This window comes from Perca fluviatilis, chromosome 6 (assembly GCF_010015445.1).
Source record: "Perca fluviatilis chromosome 6, GENO_Pfluv_1.0, whole genome shotgun sequence".
In the NCBI taxonomy this organism is placed as follows: domain Eukaryota; kingdom Metazoa; phylum Chordata; class Actinopteri; order Perciformes; family Percidae; genus Perca; species Perca fluviatilis.
In genome coordinates, this window is record NC_053117.1 from 35,363,309 (window position 1) to 35,379,888 (window position 16,580).

Here is a 16,580-nt window from a genome sequence, read left to right on the forward strand (position 1 = left end):
CCGGTAAACACAAGTAGCAACAATCAAATACAAACAGAGAACACGTATCATTGATTGAACACAACCACTCAAAATTGATTTCACTTGTTTCAAATGATGTGACACAAACAATATAAGCCAGTTCAGAGAGCAAACAGGTTGTTGAAGGTGGGAAGGAGAAAGTCTGAGAATGGATAGAAGAAACAATGTGAGAGGACGAGGACGAGTGCGTATGCGAGGTGTCAGGGCTGGATGCAGCACACAAGAGGCTTCTTCCCCGTTGCCTCAGGAGGGAACATATTGCTGTGATGTCGACGAAGTGCTCCGGCCTGACCCGGCCCAAAGACAAGAAGAAGCACATTGATCACATTTATTCCTTTGATTTTTGTCCCTGTATTGTATACTGTAGTACAGTGCATTGTAGGCTGTATACTGTACAATGGACACATTGTATGTCCCTGAACCTTGTGCTTTCCATTTGTTACTGTAACAGTACTGACTGCTCAATAGAGTTTGACTGGATGCAGGTTTATATCAACAAAGAATTACAAGAATTACAGTATCACAGAGACAAAGGACAAGTTAGTGAGATGCAGGGTACAGTACTGTAAAAATAGGGGTACAAGGAGGAGGAAAACCCCCCCAAAAAATGCAAAGAGCAAAGCAGAGTAGTAATTTCTGATCAATTTTGAGCTACTATGATAGAACATGTTTTTGTTCTTCTAAAGACAATGACAGAAAAATATGAAATTTGTTTTGAGATTAAAAATGTACTTCTCTTTGAGAACTATATGTCTTGAACAATGTGTTTTCTATTTTTTGGTGTATTGGTTACTGACTGCTTGATAGTGTATATAATTTTGATCACTTTGTTTATGATTTGAGAGCAGTGTTTGATGAACACAGATAAAACTGTTTTGAGGTGAACGTTTCATTTTGCGAGAGGAGTCAGAGGTTTTGTAAATAGTGCTTGAAGATGAGGTTTTGTGTTTAATGTTTTCAGAAAATGGAGCAATTTTCAAAAATTGTGTTTTAGCAATTGAGAAAAACTAACTAGTGGATGAGTTTAGTTCCCACACGTGTCAAATGGTGAAATACTGCTGTTCTATACGTGTCGGATCCTTGTTGTATGCAGATATCATAATTAACACTTATGGGAATATGTATGCAATAATTGTAATAGTTATTAAGATGAAATTTCATGTTAGCGTAGCTCATTCTTTTTCTTCGTGTAAGTTATGCTAGCGCTAGCTGCGGGTGTAATATGCACAGGCTAATATGTGTGTGTATGAAAATGTGATGAAATATTTGTCTATTTAGTAAACATATTTTTGTTTGCATTCCTTAGTTTTACAAAAGAAAACAATGCTTGGAGTGAACTCTTCAATAAATCTCCATCTTAAGAAGACGTCAAACCAGCTTCATTCATTGCCTTGTTTGCTATCTGCCTAAGCATTGTTAGGACACAACTGCTAGGACAGAATAACCCCACTGGAATTTAAATTAAAATTCTGAAATACAAGATGGACATCTGGAAAACAAAATCAGCAGGGATCTCAGATGTTTAAACAGTGCATTTTGCCTCATTCACTCTACTCGACTCACTTTTGGTATCAGAACTTTTCTCTCTTTCATTTTTCATTTGGAAACTGCTAAATTCAATAAAACTTCCTCAACTGAGCAAAAGCTTTAACACTTGCTTCCATAACCCACAACTTTTGCTAATGGAAGCCCAAATCAGAGCTCAAGTTGAGTAGAGCTGCACCATGCAGTGGAAATGCAGCGTTTGTGTCACTTTGCAGCTGATTCTAAATCACGGAAGCATTCACACGTCACTCAAAGAGCACTTAGAGCATTTCAGATGGTAGAAAATGGGTTTGTGCACAAACAGGAAGCACAGCAGCTAATTGTGCATTGTGGCTAAAAATAAAATGAGAAATCAACTAACATGAACACACTGCCAGACTTAATAACAAAGTTAAAAAAAAAGATTAGGCGATGCAGGAATGTGCATCAGTCGCATCTTGAACTGCAACAATGTTAGACATCAGTACAAGTTGTCGATACTAATGTCATTTTTCAACGGTTTGACGTAATTTCATCAATTGTTACACACAATTTAATAATTTTTTTTGAAAAACAAGATGATCAAACAAGGGTCTAACATAATAAGTGGACTTAATAAGTCCCATTTGTATTGTGTTGGGTGAATAAATTCATAACCAAGCTCCTTTATCATGACATCTCACATTATATACAGGTGCTGGTCATATAATTAGAATATCATGAAAAAGTTGATTTATTTCAGTAATTCCATTCAAAAAGTGAAATTTGTATATTATATTCATTCATTCCACACAGACTGATGTATTTCAAATGTTTTTAGAAATGTTGGCCAACTGAAAAGTATGAACATGAAAAGTATGAGCATGTACAGCACTCAATACTTAGTTGGGGCTCCTTTTGCCTGAGTTACTGCAGCAATGCGGCGTGGCATGGAGTCGACCAGTCAGTGGCACTGCTCAGGTGTTATGGGGGCCCAGGTTGCTCTGATAGTGGCCTTCACCTCTTCTGCATTGTTGGGTCTAGCGTATCGCATCTTCCTCTTCACAATACCCCAGGCGAGTTTGCTGGCCAATTAAGAACAGGGATACCATGGTCCTTAAACCAGGTACTGGTAGCTTTGGCACTGTGTGCAGGTGCCAAGTTGGAAAATGAAATCTGCATCTCCATAAAGTTGGTCAGCAGCAGGAAGCATGAAGTGCTCTAAAACTTCCTGGTAGACGGCTGCGTTGACCTTGGACCTCAGAAAACACAGCGGACCAACACCAGCAGATGACATGGCACCCTAAAGCATCACTGACTGTGGGAACTTTACACTGGACTTCAAGCAACGTGGATTCTGTGCCTCTCCTCTCTTCCTCCAGACTCTGGGACCTTGCCTTTGCAGGTGTTTTTGTCTTCAATATTGAACCTTTTCACAATATTCTAATTTTCTGAGATACTGAATTTGGGGTTTTCATTAGTTGTCAGTTATAATCATCAAAATTAAAAGAAATAAACACTTGAAATATATCAGTCTGTGTGAAATGAATGTATACATTATACAAGTTTCACTTTTTAAATGGAATTACTGAAATAAATCAACCAACCGAGGCCCAGTGGAGACGTGGTATATAGACATTATTTGGTCGGTTTCATTTCTTGTCCCTTGTAAATAACAACATCTTTTTTTGCTGCAACCTGTTTGTTTTCTTTCTCTTACCGGGCAAAAACCACTGTAAAGAAATCTGTTTAATCAGGACATTTTTTTCGTCTTGGATCCATTAACTTGACATTTTAAGCAGTCATGAAATCTGAAAAAACACAATTGAACTTCAAGAATAAGTACTTGTGTGTAGTCTTTTTGTCCACAGCAGCAATCCTCTGCCCGCCCAGTGTGTGTGTGCGTGTGTGTGTGTGTATATATAAATGGAGAGTGTGAGCTTAAGAAGCTTGTTTACTGCTGTATTTGACTGCACAGTGTGGAGAGCAGCACTGAGGCAGAGGGGAAGAACTCATCTTTCTTTACCAATCTGTACAGCATTTTTAATTTTTAATTTTTACAGTTTGTACAAGGCAACTTTTCGTTTCCATTTTCTATAAGAAAAAGAAAAAAATAGTGGAGACGAGCTGAAATTTAGCTTTTGAAGAAAGAAAGTGAAAAACTAAATAAATGAGGAACAGTTGGGATTTAGTTGGGTAATTTCCTGTCTGGTGTTTCTTAAGTGTGTGTGTGTGAACAAGAGAAAGTGGGAGACCGCAGATGGGGGTTACATGAAGATAATATGAAAGAAGAACCTTTCACAGATCGCACTGTACAAAAATCAAAAGAGTTAAATATGAATTTGAGTGTGAGACTTCTTACTGGAGCTCTGCCATTTTTACTTTTGACTTAATCCATGTGACAATATGCCAAGTTAATGTGCTGTATTCTTTAAAGATGTACCAGTGAACTCAGGATTTAGTCTGTATTTTCCCTCACTTTGAATCTTACTTTAACCTAACCCGTTTTCTGAAATGCTACTCTTCATCATTTGTATTGTTTTATACAGAAGCCAAGGAGAGGCAAGTGAGAAAAAATAAATAAAAATTCTGGTCATTTTCTACGTCTAATTTAAATAGTTTTATTTCTTGTGTTGATAACTTAAGAACAGGTGGGGAAAAGTTTTTGCCATGATTATTTTTCTAAGTTACTTTTATCTGTGAAAACAGTAGCTTTGATACTCATTTCAGCCACAAGAGGCTGAAGTGCACCATTGTTTTCACCTGCTGAAAGATGAAAAGTAAGGAACTCAAAACCATTATCCTGGCAAATCCTCTTCATCATTTGTATTGTTTTATACGGAAGCCCCCGGGAGACTTCTTTGAATATAACGTGCATATAAATAGACGGAATAAATAAAAGTCCCCTGAAATAAATTAAAAGTGAAACATATGTATTTAGGCTATTGAACTATAATGACTAATGCCAAATGTTCATATGTATTGCCTCATTTATGTATTTCATGATCTATTTCATATAGCCATATTTCTTTCTAAAAAAACGGATGATCAGTCGCTCAGGAAGTTATAGGCTACAGTTTCCCTCAACTGCAGCCGGGACATAAAGAAAGTGGAAGGGCTAAAGGGTTTTGTGGTATAATGAAACTAATAAATGAGTAATAAGATATTAGTCAGTTAGATAATGATGATGTTTAGGATAGTTTATTTTTTGGTTTTATGTTGTTTGTTGGTAGTGGTGGGGGAGGATAAAGAGGAGGGTGATAATTATTTAAAGTTATTGTGATTGGAAATAGGGAAAACAGGTCAAACTTGCATACCTTTTTTTTAATTTATTACAAATTGAGAGTGTAGAGAAACAGGTAATGGACAAGGGGATTGGGATTGGCCCAAACAAACTAAAGGGTCGGAAAGGGCCCAAAAAAACCCAAAGAAAGACCCAGGGGGTGGAGGGGGAGGGGGGGGAAAGAAACCAAAAGCAGCGACAAGGAGACGCGGGAAACCCAGGGCGGGGGGGGGGGGGGGGGGAGGGGGGGGCGGGCCACCCCCACACCCCGAAAAGGCAAAAGGTAAAAGAGAGGAAATTAAAAGGGGGGGAGCTGGTGGGGAAAGGCCGAGACAAAGGCGCGCAATGTTGATGCAGGCGAGGCGCAAGCAGGGAGAACAGCCCCCCCTTTCGTTGTTTAAACAAAGGGGGGGGTTCCCAGGTGGGGGATGAGTGTTCTTCTTCTTCTGTTATATTGGCCTTTGGCATAACAACTTTTGCATGACTGCCACCAGCGGTTGGCCATAGCCTAGAGCATCAGGTGTGTGAAAACATGGAGGCCACAATAACAGAAGATTCTCTGCTGTTTTCTTATCGCGAGCACCGAACAGCACATGGACAGGTGTTTGTTTGTGTTATCTGCAGGACAACCAACGGGAAAAGACACGGATAATGTGTTGTTTTTATACATAGGCCTATTTATGAATAATTTTAAACATATTATGTCTGTGTATGTTTTCTTGGCAGAGGCATTTGTCCACAATAAACAGTTTATTATCATTGAAATATGTTCAGTGAACCAAAGTTCGCCTCCATCAAACGTCAGTTGTCAACAACGCGTCACCAACTGGGGAACTTCGGTTAGCAAAATCCAGCCCGAAGTTTCCCACCTCTGATTCTCACAGGACGTCACGTGAATGGTGACGTTTTTCACTTTCGGAAAAACGTTTTTTCGATGTCCATGAACGCACGGTAACTAACACTGACACAGCTGCTCTGATTACTAGGCTACTGACAAGTGACATACCATGAAATAGCTGATCATTATGAGTGATGGAAAAGGTATATGAAGTCTTCCTTTAAAAATTTACGCTGAGCTTCATTAAATGAGAAAAGTTGCTCTACAGATGAATTAATATTTGAAAGCCACACAGAATGCCTGAGAGCCACAGCATTATATAATCCATTATATTGTTTGAATTGATACCTGCTACATACATTTTGTGTTTCCCTTTATATTACTAAAGACATTTACACCATAAATGTTTGCATAAAAATTCACCACAATGCAGGAAATGAGTTTGTAACGCTAAAAATGTCCTGGAGAAGGACCACAAGAAACCCAACAACAGTTTGTTTCCATCCAGAGGAGTAGAGGGGAAACAACTCTGTGCTGTATTTTCAAGGTGTAGCCTACGCAAGGAAATATGATCCGCCGTGAACACGGTGTATTTTATTTAAAAATGAACCGGATGTTTTATATTTGCTTCTGTGCTCGACTTCCTGTCCCACACTCTCTGCCCTGTGCTGTTGCTGTGGAGCTCTCCGGCGTCCGGCAAAATAGAAACTCGCGCATCTGCTCGGAGGGCTGCGGATCGCCGTTCTGCAGTCAGTGGAAATACACACATCTCCTAATCAGGGGAGGTGCTGGATTGGCGAGGGGACGCTCTCAAACACACTGGTAGCGCATCTCCTAATGAGGTGAGATGGGAGCTGGGCCTACAGTGGCGGAGGACGATCGACAGGGAGATGTGAAAAAGACCGGGGCTAGTGGGCGGTCAGGAACGTCGGAGGCATCATTGGGTGCTCAAGACGACGGCGGAGCTGGACCGAGGACATGGACCTGGAGTCGTGCTGGTCTAGATGGCGGTCGGGACCTCGCGGAGACGCCCCTTTTGGGGTGCAGGACGACGCGCAGTGAGGCGCGTAGCTGACAGCGGAGCTGGACCCAGGATAAAGGGCCTGTTTTTTAACTGTCTAAAACAAGAATGTACATTTGCTGCTATTCAAATTCATCAATATAAAGACAGTTTTAAAACTAAAACCAAAGTCTCTGTGTTTGTATCATGGGAATTTTTAAAGGACCTAAAATGTCTGCTTTGTGACATATATCACCTTTTATGATCTGGTGATTCCAGTGGGCCTACTGTAGGCCTACACGTTCATTTTCATGGGAGGTTGTTTGAACAAACTAAAAACGGTTGTAATTTTATTGGAAATTTAGATTCTAACACACTTGCATTTTGTCCCCAAAGAAAGGTGAGTCCCCACAATGTGACTGTAAACAAATGTATAACAGGAATAATCACATTTGATGTTCTGTTGGGTGTCACTTATGGAGCAACTTCCTCACAACACAGACCTCAGCTGCTCAGTCTGAGTTCATCTGACTGTTCATCCACCTGAACTCCACCTGAAAACACATGAAAATAACAAGTTCTCTGTCTTTAGTTAATGTGTTCGACAATAGTGGGTGTAGAACAAGGATGGATGTTTTTAGAGGTTTGCAATTAGCTGATCTTTTGAGTATATTGTAATTTTACCAGTTAAGATGGACTCTTAAGCTGCACCAGTTCTTAATTGTGTGGTTTCCTTTATGTTGTCAGATCTTTGAGCTGGTTCATGACAGTGACCATGAGGTCTTATCTTCACAGTTCTGCAAGCTTAGTGTACACATTCAAATCACATTTAAATTCAAAGCTAATTTGCAGAGCTCCATGTAAGAGAGACAAAAAGTCTCCTCCTGTTGAGAAAAGCTTGAACTGAAAACATCAAATGATATGCAACCTTACTAATGTCTCTTTAAAGCTGTTGTAAATGCACAAACAGTTTCCAGCAAAGTACAGTTAAATATTAAAGGTGCTCTAAGCGATGTCACACGTTTTTTAGGCTACAACATTTTTTTTTCACATACAGCAAACATCTCACTATCAGCTAGCTGCCTGTTCCCTGAACACACTGTAAAACGGGGTCTCTGTAGACAGCCCAGGCTCCACAAACGGCAACAAAAACAAACTGAGCCAACCTGCACCACCAAACACTAACAAACAAGCGTTCCAGCCAATAACCGACAAGAAGGATTTGGGGGTGGGGTTTGGGAGGTTAGTGTGCCAAAGGGAGAGGGAGGAGAGCTAGCCTCAGTTTTGTATGAAAATACTTTGAACATCAACAAGAAGTGATGTCACCCAACATCGCTTAGAGCACCTTTAAATATGTTTTAGTGTTTAAATGTCATGTGTTCTGGCTCCATCCGTCTTTTTACATATGAGTTTATTTCTTTTGTGCAGTATCTCAAACTATATTTGCTCTCCATGTACAAAACTAAATATCATCGACTTTCTACAACCTAAAAGCATCAAAGACCATTCAAACATATAGACAGTCCTCTCAGAAATCTGACTGGACACAACCAAGCTTTGGGACAGGAGACTCATCAACATGGGAACTTGTTGATGAACTCAGAGCTTCTCCTGTTTTGGCTGTTAGACACCGAGGTGTTTAAACATTCAATAAACAACTTGGGAAACACGAGTGTGTTTAAATATTTTTTAAAGACAGTTTTCATACAGTAACTTTGTATATAGGACAGGTTATGCATCCAATTTAAATACAGATGACATGAGCAATAATACAATGTATTACAACATTTAAATTCTTGTTATTCATTTAAACATTTTAATACAGATCCAGTTTAACAATGACACAATTGTAAGGGTTCATTTTTATGCAACTAGTGTTTATTTCTCTTAAACACTTGTTACACAGTAGAAAATCTACACCTCAATTTGAGATTGTCGAGAAATGTCATTGTTAACAAATAAATCCACATTCACATTAATCTTGATTGCAGATCATTTGCAGTACTTAAAATGGTGCATCCAAAATTTTACATACTTTGTTAACTGTATGTAAAACATGTGAAAGTGTTTACTTCATAAAAAGAGCACAATTCAACTTGGAAACATAGCCTGTACTCCTCACTTTATAGACCACCTCACATGGAAGGTTTGGCTGCATAGTTGACCTCTTCTTTATCTCTACGACATTAAAGACCTCATATGGAGGAATCAACACTTCTCTTTCTTCCGGATATTTAGAATAGCGGGAGATATCTGCTCCCATGCAGGTGAAAATCTCAAAGCATGATTTGTCTCCAAACGGCTTCACTGGCGCACAACCCTGTGAGGCTGAAGTGAAAGAGCCGAAGCGAATCGATTTGTTTTCAACATCTTGGCGAAGTATACCGCTTGACTCTACGGTAGCCAGTGAGACATTGTTTTTTCTCAAAGGCTCTTTCCGGCTGAATGGCGGTAGTCAGGAGAAAGTGAAGTGCGTGATACCCGAATGTGGTCTTGTACTGAGGTCCCTGGGTTCGAACTGCATTGTTGAAATCACGATAGACTTTGTCAGAGGTGTAAGAATAAATAGCTACAAGCTGATCTTTTTCAGTACTTTAGTAAACCATTTCTTAAACTTTGTGTAGAAAATTTTCTCTGAGCTGTCCCAGACCTCTTTGAAGTTTTTGTCTTTGTTCTTCTCATTCTGCAGGTATTGTGTTACCTTCTGCTTCATTATATCTTCGCACCCACTGTAGCTGTCGTCAACAGAATTTTCAGCCATGTCCAGTGGAAGCACACTGTTTTCCCCAGCTTTAGCCCAAGCTACAGCACCAAATTTACCGGCCTCCAAAGAAATAATACACATTTTGAGAACAATTAATCTTGTTTTCTGGTCATCTTACGGATATTAGTGCACAGCAGTTACAATGAAGCAACCCTACCATTGCAATTCTTGTAGAGACTCCATAAGTGAGAAGCACTGCTGCCAAAACGACCATCACTGCCATCTTCCACCAAAGCAGAAACCTGGAGACTGTTGTGGAAAATCTCTTTGGTGATCGGTGATGAAGCTGGAAATTAAGATTGTCTGACACACTAGATTTATCTGTTATTTTATTTATTCTCTTGCAAGTAGCAGGAGGAGCAGTCTGCAAAAGTGTGTCGAGGAAACAAAGACTTTCACAGAGTTTTTATGGGTGAGCAGCGCAGAGGGAGGGACTGTATTCTTGTCGCTCAGCAATCCTGGTCCAATGGCTCCTTTAGACGTCTTCTGAGGGGAATCCATAATGTATCACCTTTTGCGATCTGCTGATTCCAGTACTGTATACGTTCATTTTCATGGGAGGTTGTTTGAACAAACTAAAATTGTTGTAATTTCATAAGAAATTTAGATTCTAACACCCTTGCATTTTGTCCCAAAAAGAAAGGCGAGTCCCCACGATGTGACTGTAAACAAATTCATGTCCCCACAACAGGAATAATACACATTTGATGTTCTGTTGGGTGTCACTTATGGAGCAACTTCCTCACAACACAGACCTCAGCTGCTCAGTCTGAGTTTATCTGCCTGTTCATCCACCGCTCACATCTTTAACACATCACACATGAAAATAACACGTTCTCTGCCTTTAGTTAATGTGTTAGACAATAGTGGGTGTAGAACAAGGATGGATGTTTTTAGATGTTTCCAATTAGTTGATCTTTTGAGTATATTGTAATTTTTACCAGTTAAGATGGACTCTTAAGCTGCACCAATTATTAATTGTGTGGTTTCCTTTATGTTGTCAGATCTTTGAGCTTGTTCATGACAGTGACCATGAGGTCTTATCTTTACAGTTCTGCAAGCGTAGTGTACACATTCAAATCACATTTAAATTCAAAGCAAATTTGCAGCGCTCCATGTAAGAGAGACAAAAAGTCTCCTCCTGTTGAGAAAAGCTTGAACTGAAAACATCAAATGATATGCAACCTTACTAATGTCTCTTTAAAGCTGTTTTAAATGCACCAACAGTTTCCAGCAAAGTACAGTTAAATATTAAAGGTGCTCTAAGCAATGTCACGCGTTTTTGAGGCTACAACATTTTTTTTCACATACAGCAAACATCTCACTATCAGCTAGCTGCCTGTTCCCTGAACACACTGGAAAAAAAGCGATCTCTGCACCACGAAACATAACAAGTGTTCCAGCCAATAACTGACAAGAAGGATTTGGGGGTGGGTTGTTGAGAGATGAGGAGGAGGGAGGGGCGAGCTAGCCTCTGTTTTGTTTGACAATACTTCAAACGTCAACAAGAAGTGGAGTCACCCAACATCACTTAGAGCACCTTTAAATATGTTTTAGTGTTTAAATGTCATGTGTTCTGGCTCCATCCGTCTTTTTACAGTCAGTCTTTCATATGAGTTTATTTCTTTTTGCGCGCAGTATCTCAAACTATATTTGCTCTCCATGTACAAAAAACTAAATATCGATTTGTAAAGAGGACTTTCTACAACCTAAAAGCATCGAAGACCATTCAAACATATAGACAGTCCTCTCAGAAATCTGACTGGACACAACCAAGCTTTGGGACAGGAGACTCATCAACATGGGAACTTGTTGATGAACTCAGAGCTTCTCCTGTTTTGGCTGTTAGACATCGAGGTGTTTAAACATTCAATAAACATGCACAACTTGGGAAACACAAGTGTGTTTAATTATTTTTTAAGACAGTTTTCATACAGTAACTTTGTATATAGGACAGGTTATGCATCCAATTTAAATACAGATGACATGGGCAATAATACAATGTATTACAACATTTAAATTCTTGTTATTCTTTTAAACATTTTCATACAGATCCAGTTTAACAATGACACAATTGTAAGGGTTCATTTTTATGCAGCTTGTGTTTATTTCTCTTAAACACTTGTTACACAGAAGAAAATCTACACCTCAATTTGAGATTGTTGAGAAATGTCATTGTTAACAAATAAATCCACATTCACATTAATCTTGATTACAGATCATTTGCAGTACTTAAAATGGTGCATCCTAAATTGTACATGTTTTGTTAACTGTATGTTAAACATGTGAAAGTGTTTACCTTGGAACAATAGCACAATTCAACTTGGAAACATAGCCTGTACTCCTCACTTTATAGACCACCTCACATGGAAGATCTGGCTGCATAGTTGACCTCTTCTTTGTCTCTACGACTTTAAAGACCTCATAGGGAGGAATCACCACTTCTGCTTCTTTCTCAAATTTAGAATAGAGGGAGATATTAGCTCCCATGCACGTGACAATCTCAAAGCATTTCTTCTCTCCGAACCTTTTATCAGTGAGGCTGAGGTGAAACGGCCAAAGCGAATCTCTTTGTTTTCAACATCTTGGCAAAAATACCTGTTGACTCTACGGTGGACAGTGAGACATTTATTTCCCCCAGAGGCTGTTTTAGCTTGAATGGCAGTAGTCAGGAGAAAGTGAAGTGCGTGATACCCAAAAGTTTTTGTTGGTCTTCTCATTCTGCAGATATTCTTTTTTTACCTTCTTCTTCATTTCTTCTTAGCAACCATTGTACATGTCGTCAACAGAGTTTTCAGCCATGTCCAGTGGAAGCACACTAACTATGTTTCCATCCACATGTTTTTATCTGAATTAAGTGATATCGAATGAAAAATGCCTTATGGAAACAGTAAAATTTGATTGAATTTCATGAATATCGACTCAAAGGAAATACGTTCGGTCTCATCGGATTTTATCTTGATCGATATACGGCTTATGCGATAAACGCTGATGGAAATGTTATTTGCCGAATAAATTAATGAATTGAAATTAAGTTTTAGGTCATTTTATGGTTGCAACCAGCCACAAAACGAAGAAGAAGTTCTAGTTCATTTCCGCCCAGTATTTCCGCTCTGTTTGCACACGACAAAGTAAAGTGGAAGTGGACGAACGAGGAGACAAGAGACCTTTTGAATTTAATTTACAAGCAAAATATAACGGCTATTTTAGATAGCAAAAATCTAAGAAATGCCATAATTTATCAGGAACTCGCGAAGGAAATAACCAACAAAGGTTACGACAAGTCGTGGGACGTCCTGCGGAGTAAATGGAAGGCGCTCAAACAGCGATACATGTCTCAAAAAAGAGAGTTGTCTTGCAGTTAGTGCACAGCAGTTACACAGCACTTACAATGAAGCAACCCTACCATTGCAATTCCTGGAGAGACTCCATAAGTGAGAAGCACTGCTGCCAAAACGACCATCATTGCCATCTTCCACCAAAGCAGAAACCTGCAGACACAGCTGTTAGATAAAATAATCTCTGGCAACTCGAGCAGAAAGACCCGTCAATGGAACAACATGGTCTGGGTACAGTACACTTATATAGGAAGCAATTAAGGAAGTTAAAAAGTGGGTGTGAGATACAGTAAAACAGGTTACTAAGGCGCTTTTCCGGCTCTACTCGCCTCGACTCTACTAGCCTTTTTTGGTTTTCCATTACGAATAAAAGTACCTGCTAACAGGTACTTTTTTAGTACCACCTCAGTCGAGGTTCCAAGCGAGCTGAGGCGATACTAAAAGGTGACGTAAAAACCTGCAGACTACAGATTGGTCGGAAAGAATCGTCACTGATCACTGCGTCATCATTGCTAGCGACAGACGGGAGTGTCCTGAACCAACCCAGCATTTTTAAATAGTTTAGCCAGCTGTGGTTGTTTGCTGCCTCCAGCTTCTTTAGAAACAAAGTTTTTCTTGGTCCTGCGGAGGCTCCACGCAGAGCTTTCTCCGTAGCATACAAGTGGCTGATGGTTATACTTCTCCGCTGGTGTCTGCGACAAGCCGGCGTGTGCATGTGTGTGTGGGGAGTGGGTGATAGAGCGAGGGATCTGTGATAGAGTGACGGCGATTAGCTCCAGAGCGAGTGCCGACTCTAGAGTCATATAGTGAGAGAAATAAAGTGTCTCCTCTGTTCTTTCTGACCACGGTGGGAAATCTGGAGCAGTAAAAGTTAACTCTCTCCTCGATGTCATGTTGTTTACGGAGAAGGAGAACCAGGAAATGAGTCGGGGGAAATGCAGTGCTACCATGCCACGCCCACGGCAGTCGCTATGACGACCAGCCACGCTGAGTGCTAAAATCTGCAATGGAAAGCGGACACACAGTGCGTCGAGTCGAGGCGAGTAAAGTCGAGGCAAGTCGAGCAGGTACCATGTAATGGAAAAACGCCATTAGTGTCCTTTAATAAGGAAGAGGTGGTTGTCGAAGATAGACATGACCAAAAATGGTAAAGTAATGGCTTCACAACTCCGTGACGAAAGAGAACCAAAAAGACTCCTCCTGTTGAGAACAGCTTGAACTGGAACAAAACATAATATTAATAATGTTTTATTTTGTGAAGATGAAAGTAGTATCTCTCATAAAGCAGCTTCCAAAACAGTTTCCAGTAGCCTGGTTGACACCAGACCCTTCTCAGTTGTAACTGAGAGTGGGTCTGGGAAAGGTTCATTGACAGTTCATTTCCAAAGGGGCGTCACCAACGGACGCCGCTCAAATGCCTCTGGCCGCAATTGGATAGTCATTCAACCAATCGACGATCTGGGTGACGCTGCGCTTCGGTGGCCGCTGGGTGGCCGTTGTTAGAATATATTTTGTGAGAGTGAAGTGAGAGGTTTTTAGAGTTCATGAAGCTGATCTTGTTGTCTCCACTTCTCTGGGTTATGAGAGGCCATCTGGTTTTAAAGTGCCCATATTATGAAAAAATCCCTTTTTCTGGGATTTGGGGTGTTATTTTGTGTCTCTAGTGCTTCCACACACACACAAACTTTGAAAAAATCCATCCATGCTGTTTTGAGTGAGATACGGTTTCTGAATGTGTCCTGCCTTCAGTCTCCTGGTGAGCTGGTCAAAATCGGCCCGGCTTGTGACGTCACAATCCGAAACGAGCTGGATAACCACAACCGTTAGCGTTAGCATGCTATCGCTAGCATGCTAACGCTAGCCAACCCGGTCTCACGGCAGTTCGTGTTAATGTCCACGTTATTCTTAATCTATTGATACGTGTTTACGGAGACGTTTTTCTCGTTTTTTACGTGTAACTGTCACGTTATTTTTTACGTGTAACTGTCACGTTATTTTTTACGTGTAACTGTCACGTTATTTTTTACGTGTAAATGTCACATTATTTTCTCGGGGAAAGGACGCCGGAGCGCAAAAGGCCGCTCCATAAGCCGGGAGCGCCCGCGAAGCGGCCCGCTGGGGACGCCCACAATAACGGGATGGCGGAGGTTGGGTTTAGGAAAAACATACAATGAAAAGGGCACCTTAAACGCCGGAGAAAGTGCTTACGCCGGAAAAGCGCGCCCTTAAACGCCGGGGAAAGGCGCCTTAACGCCGGGGAAAGGGCGCCTTAAACGCCGGAGAGGCGCGCCACAGTAACACACGGGACAAAAAAACGCCACACGCAGGGACGCCATCCCGGAAACAAAGCGGCCAAACGGGATGCGATCCCCGCTCCGCGGGTGAAAGTCCTGTGTTGTTTGACCCATCCACCACCGACCAACCTCCCTACGCGGATTTTCGGCTTTTTATATTACTCCCTACAATTTCGTGCTGTGGCCACGAAATATGCTTCCCATTGAAATACATTAGTTCACATTTTCGTGTTGTCCACCACGTAAAAAACGACAAAAACGTCTCCGTGAACACGTATCAATAGATTCAAATAACGTCACATTTACACGAACTTCCATGAGACCGGGCTGCGCTAGCATGCTAACGCTAACATGCTAACGCTAACATGCTAACGCTAACATGCTAACGCTAACATGTGCGCCCTCATTTAGAAGTCTCCCAGCTAATCCTGCCTTGTAACTGACCGAAGTTGGAGAAACAGCCTTTCTTTTACTGTCTCTAGAGTTAGCTAGGTGACATGATCTACATCTGAGCTACTGAGCATGTGCGAGTGCAATCAAAGATAGTACAGAAGAAGAAGAAGAAAAGAGGTCTCACTCTGTAGCTAAAACAGAAACCAGGTGAGAAGAGGATCTACAGCAGTGAGAGAGAGCTGTGCAGTACAACAAAAATATGGTGTTTTTTGAAAATTAAACCATGTAAACCTATTCTGGTACAACCTTAAAATACAGTTATGAACCTGAAAATGAGCATAATATGGGCACTTTAAAGTGATAAGACATTATAAAGGGAGTGTGAGATATTGCCTGAAAAAAGATATTGCCTTCTCTGATCGGGGGGGGGGGTTTCATGCAGTGTGTTACATATCGTTAGGAGCCGGCTGGAGCCAGAAGATCTGGACTGTATCCAAACTGATGACAGCACCACCAGGGATGGGACAGAATTGAATAAATAAGACAGTATTTTAACTTAGCGGGACCACATGTGGGGGGAATCTTTGTCTGTTAGTAGGTAAAAGATAGACCTGTATTGAAGTATCTAATCTGTATGCATACGCTCTTGTATTCTGCAATGTCATTCACTAAAGCTTGTTATAATTTTAACTGAACGAGTTTTATTCATCTGATCTTCCAGTAAACGAACACTTTTCAGGGTGTAGTGACCATAGAATTGGAGTCAGATTAAGTCTGGCCTTACACCGTCTGGCCTTACACCGTCATGTTGAATGTAAACAAAAAGCTGCTTGCCGTCGCTGCGCTATCGTCGTCGCGTAAAGCCCGCCTCAATGGTTGTGATTGGTGTAAAGCCCGCCTCAGTGGTTGTGATTGGTGTAAAGCCCGCCTCGGCGGTTGTGATTGGTGCCTCGATTTTGGGGACATTGGAAATGGGTTTGAATGGGCTCTTCGCCAGACTGACTTGCAGAGCAAATCTCAAATTTGCCAGAAGTTCGTCAGGGTTTACCCAGGCTAAGTTTCCAGTGAAGTGCAGGTAAACATTGAACAAGTATTCAGATCTTTCACAACAGTAAAAGCAGGGACGTCGTTAGGCCTATTTTAGGG

At 40.8% G+C, this 16,580-nt stretch overlaps 2 pseudogenes; both read right to left on the bottom strand.

Moving 5' to 3' along the window:
- Positions 1-8,713: 8,713 nt before the first annotated feature.
- Positions 8,714-9,632, bottom strand: LOC120561406 (annotated as a pseudogene).
- A 2,072-nt stretch (positions 9,633-11,704) lies between these two features.
- On the bottom strand, positions 11,705-15,083 carry LOC120561086 (annotated as a pseudogene).
- Between the last annotated feature and the right edge of the window lie 1,497 nt (positions 15,084-16,580).